We start from the raw sequence: 5,459 nt of genomic DNA, 5'->3' as shown, positions 1-5,459 counted from the left end.
GAGCAATATTTTCTTTTTGTGAAAGCAAGACAGGCAGAAGGTAAGATTTCCACCTAAAGAAAACAAAAAGATGATCAAGTAATTTTGTTTTGGATTAATTTTACACAGCATAAATTTACAGTATAAAATATTTTATGAAACACAAAATTTTCACATATTTATACAAAATAAAATAACAAATAAAATGTTACTTGGTCATAGTTAATGTTCCAATAATTGCTCTTAAGTTAATTGCATAAACATTCAAATTGGTGAGAAAAGCTCAAAATCAGCAATATGTTGTATGTGTTCAGAAGACCTCTCTAACAAAGTTTGACACTTCTTTAACTATATATACATTTATTGTTTTTGTACGTTTTAAGAAATAATCTCTGTTTTAATAACAAATTTCATTTAATTTTGTGGGTGCTTTTGGTAACTTCTATTTCATAATCCCCCCCCCCCCCCATGAAAGTTGACCATCTTAATGAATACCACTTATCTTTTCAAGAGTCTATACTCACATCAATCTTAATATTCTTGTTGTCATTGTTATTATTTGAAATTATTATTGCATAAAGTATACTATACTCTTTCAAAACTATTTTTATTCATCAAAACAAAAAGTGAAAAACCATTGTTGTAAAACGTTATCTTTAAGACTGAGGTTTTTTCTTTCCTTTTTTTCCTTTTTTCTTTCTTTCGACGGATACACACTTCATAACTAACCATAAAAGGGGGGAAAACCCTACCCAATTTCTTTCAAAACCCAACAGCCGATTTGCATGACACTAGTAATCAGCAAAGATATTTAGAGTGAAAAGTATCAACTCAGATACTCAGTGCAAATAGCATCACCAGTAGAATTAGTCAGTAGAATCTCAACCAGAGATATTTGTGGTGCAAATAGCATTACACGAGATATTTAGCGTGAATAGGTCAACTCTAATTATAATACGAATGAAGTTCAGGTAGTCAACTGAAGGTCACAAACCTCCTCACCTGGTGGAGATGCTGTGCAGACTCCTCCGGGCTCAGAGGACTGTTGGGGGATTGCTGTCGTAAAAGACAATGGCGTCGAGACAGTGAGGAGGTAGAGTTGAAGGAGAAAAGCGGGAATAATTACTGGCTAAGCAATGGTGTCATGAGTTTCAACACCATGGGCCCAGCTACAGGGTGGAACTTGTTTCAACTCCTCACACAATCTGCCGGTTGTTCCATGGCTTCTTGACTTCTGCAGCTACTGATGTAGTCGGTTCCTACAATGCGTCCAACACTCTCCCTCCAAACTCTGAGGCAGATTTTGGATTGTCGTTAACGGGAACCGCTGGAATTTGACGAATACTGCGATGATGCATCGACTTGGAACACATGTCCCTTGAAGTTTAGGTCTCGAGAGCATGACCGAATCTACCCGTAGATGCTGAGTTTGAAAATGTAGCAACTGATCCATGGGACTGCTCGGATCAGTTTGAGTACATACATCCATCAGAAGAAATAAGCATGACCGATGGCGTCGGCAGTTGATGTCTGAGTGAATCCATGAAACGCGGAATTCTCTCGGGAAAGTTCTGCTTTTGGTTTCCTCTTTCCTTACGCTTTGCCTACCTAGATTTGAGTAGATTTCGTCAGTAATGTACGTCCTTGGATCTTTCTCCAATTTTCTGATTGCTTGGTTGCAGCGCATTGCAGCCGCAGCTGCTTAACTCAGTATCCCTTCAAATTCTGTACAAATGATAAATCTGTTGAGCTTCCTAAGACACCATCCACTAGACACCATCCTCAGCTGCTTTCACCGAAAAATCCATGTCAGCGTTGCTTTTGTGACTAATAGAAAAGGCCAAGAACAAAGCGTTGAGTGTGGAGACAACTAACCTGAATGAGACCGACAAACTGTACTAGAATCAGCAACATTGACCGCTCCAATGACAATCAACAGAGACACTCGGTCGTCCTTAAGTGTCAGGATGGCCGCTTCGATGGGAAGTCGATAATTGTATGATGGGATGCGACGGCGGCACTGAATTCATGGTTGCATCTTCTACCGCCAAGTGTACATCGTTCCTGACGTTCAATCAACATGTGCACAGATGATGTGCAGGCCGGTACCCCAATCGATTGGTAGCGTCCAGCAATCCCTTGCTGCCGCGGAACTCTCCTGCCTTTTTTACATGGACTGGCATGTGAGTTCCGAGCTTGGTGATAGTAATCCAGTACTATGGAACACCTGCAATCTTCGGGGTGACGGCAATTTGGAGAAGCGTATTTCAGTCGCGAGCTAAATCTCTAGCAAGAAATACGCAACCAACTGATCACGAATCTTTAGGGTTTCATTGAGTCAGAGAGACAAATGGCATGTGAGAAAATAGGGGAGGGTAGTTAACATCTCGAGATGTATCCGCAAGCATACCTGAACTTTTGCCAAAGCATCTCTATGGTAGAAAAGGTCACACCGGGTCCAGTCACTTCAATGAAGCTCCGTGAAATTGATGCAACTTCCTTGCCGTATACAGCAGCCATCAAGATGTAGACCAGTAGCAACTCATGTGGAAACTCTGCACACAAGATGTGATCGCTGTGGCAGTCGAGGCCGCACGAATATGCAGTTCATAACACAGACATTCATTACTGTTTTCAGGACTGCAAACGACTTGGTAATTACCAAATACACACAAGCCCTAGGAATGATGACGGAGCTGTTTCGTGAATGAGAGAGGTACATTACGTTTTGAAATCACGAACCACTGTTTCATAGTCCGCTGGATTTCTCTGGACGTGATTTATACATTTGGCATTTGTCAATGGACACTTTGTCGGACTACAGTTGTAGCTACAATTTTCGAGAGAATAAATGAAAATCGTAGGAAGAGAAAAGGGCTCGTCAAATGACATTGGAATCCGTATGATACAGCAAACGAGAGAACTGTGGACGAAAAATTTGAAAATAACCGCTGCAAGGAGTGCTGCCATGCAGAGCAACTTTCTGGACCTTTTTTTTGAACAAAACAAGAGCCGCTCTAATCTACTTGCATATAATGACCTACGATAGGAACTCGAGGTATGTGCATCGTGCGGAATCCATGGCATCACGGAAACACAGCTCATTCAACGGTTCGGACGTTGAATTTACCCGAAATATGCCCTCAATCTCATTATAACAAAAATCGAGGTGAAAGGGAGTTGCTAGCTCAATATCCAGGGCACAATTAATCCGCAGCCAAATGCAACATTCGTGCAAAACTAGTGGCACTTTCGAAAAAGCCTTTGTGATTGAAGGTAGAGACAGTTGCACATCCGGCCCTTCGAACTTGCAAGATTTGCAATGTCATCTTAGCTCTGATTTCTATCAGTAGAGACGAACTTCGTTTGAACATGAGAAAAAGAAAACCTCAATTTGAAATGCACAGAAAGCAACCACACTAGAAATCTAACTCCCACGAGACTGTAGCAAGTTCTTGAGAAGACATAAAGATGAGTCAAAAGAGCCATATAGCCATAGCTAACTCCTAAACGACCGACACGTAAACTTCGACAAGGAGTTCCTGAAACAAAGCTGAATATACAACATCGATCCTCATGAACGAAGACACTGAGAAACCAGAGAATGGAATTAATTTAATACAAGAGATGTCAGCTCTGATATATCTTTAACTTGGCTCTCCAAGAAAAGCCCTCCAAGAAATTCATCAGATACCAATCGGCATGGGAAGGCGGTCAGAATGCATGATAACATGGAGAGGGACAGTTCTCGAACTCGCTGGACTTAACATGTTCCTTCGAATTGTTCCAAAAGCTGCGTGTATCTGCAACACATGCCCAATGATTCATTTCAATTTTTCCATTCAGTACGAGGTAACTAATTAAATCTTCTTCACAGAAAAAAATTGCCACAGGAAGTAAGAACTACTAGTTCTCCGATCCACGACAGTTCCGCAACCCTAAATCTCTAGTCTCACCGAAGAGTCGAACGTAAAATTTCCTCACTCCTTTAGCATCCTTGAACTACCTGAAATCAATCCACAACAGTAATCACCTTTCATTTCTCATGAAAACTCTCCCGCATACATCCGATCTTTGAAATGGACACTTAATGCTACAACTTCGTGTCACGCTAAGGTAGTTGTCGGGTCGAGTCTGCAACACTAATAAAATGATAATGCTTCAATCTAAAAAATGTGCGCACCGTCACAAGAGCTTAAGATCAGGTCGTTTTCCGCAATGTCTTGATGCTGTTGGATTCCATAGCTCTCCTCGGAACTGCAAAATGAACAAGAATCCCGCCTGCAACAACAAGCCTCTCCTCTTCTTCGTCTTCTTCTTCAGATCATCATCGTTTAACTCACTCATGTTGTGTAGGCTTGTGTACGCCCCGGTTGAGTGGGCCAGGGGAATATTCGAAGTGGAATATTTTGTATTATTGTAAATTATTATTATCATTATTATTATTATTATTCTTTCATATAATTGCATGTTTAATTTTGTGTGTATACACACACTAATTAGATTTACAATTTCTTATGATAAGTAGATTTATAATTTGGATTTTACAATCTGAATTATTTCTATCAAAGTCTCATTGAAAAAGTTAAATTTAAAACTTATATATTTATGAAAAAATTGATGTAAAAACAATTGCATGCTCTTCTTATCATTCTTGTATTGATAGTAATTAAAATTGAAAAAATATATTAAAAAATACAATCTTAAAAATATTAAATTAATATGGAAGAACATAATAATATTGATATTATTCTTAGAGCCTCAAATATTGCAAGCTACAATCTTCAATAATTGATAACATAATTTGTAGTGTGGTTATTCAACTACAAGTTCTGTTATTTTACTGCTATGGAACCTTCATACATAATTAATGAGACATGTTATTCATATTTATTGTGAACTATGTCACATTCCATAATTTGAACTTTACACGTTTTATATGCAAATGGATGAGGTCGCAATGCCTAAAGAATAATTGCATAAAACTTATAGTAATTTCCAATCAAAGTTTAGTTGGTATTACTTTAAGCATCAATGATGTTTAATCAATAGAGAATATCTTATACAATGCTTATGCAATGATTTTATTGCTTGATGCTTCAGAAAGATATATATATATATATATATATATATATTGAGGGTTGAAATCCAACACTAATTTTGCTATTAAGAAGTTACTTAGTTACAATAAAAGAAAAGAAAAGAAAAGAAAAGAAAAAAACATGTGAGTTTATTAAATTAATTTATGTTCAATCATTTCATTTTTGGCACAGTATTATTTTTATTTTTATTTTTTATATAGCTTATAGCATTGCATTTTTTCCAAATATATGTATTTTTTCTTTATAATCTTTGATTTAAATCAAAGCACTTAAAATTGAACACTATGTGTAATGTATCATCAAAATCCTATATTCAATTTAATATTGATCTTTCAGTTACATTCAAAATCCAATGTCAATTCATTGATTAAAATTGCA

General features: G+C 37.5%; 1 long non-coding RNA gene across 4 annotated transcripts; it reads right to left on the bottom strand.

Annotated features, from left to right (window-relative positions):
• Nucleotides 1-222: 222 nt before the first annotated feature.
• Nucleotides 223-5,099, bottom strand: LOC112277269 (uncharacterized). Of its 4 annotated transcripts, none has more exons than XR_012216725.2 (5): nucleotides 4,163-5,099; nucleotides 3,936-3,985; nucleotides 2,390-3,782; nucleotides 1,855-2,287; nucleotides 223-1,704 (listed from the first exon to the last, which is right to left on the bottom strand). It is a non-coding gene; the product is annotated as an uncharacterized LOC112277269 (long non-coding RNA). The 4 variants fall into 4 exon arrangements; XR_002968326.3 differs by having other exon boundaries at nucleotides 223-1,765; nucleotides 1,855-2,213; nucleotides 4,163-5,098; XR_002968327.3 differs by having other exon boundaries at nucleotides 223-1,587; nucleotides 1,855-2,213; nucleotides 4,163-5,098.
• Nucleotides 5,100-5,459: the final 360 nt, after the last annotated feature.

The sequence above is a fragment of the Physcomitrium patens genome, chromosome 25 (genome assembly GCF_059467195.1).
Source record: "Physcomitrium patens ecotype Gransden chromosome 25, ASM5946719v1, whole genome shotgun sequence".
Classification (NCBI taxonomy): domain Eukaryota; kingdom Viridiplantae; phylum Streptophyta; class Bryopsida; order Funariales; family Funariaceae; genus Physcomitrium; species Physcomitrium patens.
Note: the sequence above shows the minus strand (reverse complement) of the source record. Positions and strands in the feature narration are given on the sequence as shown.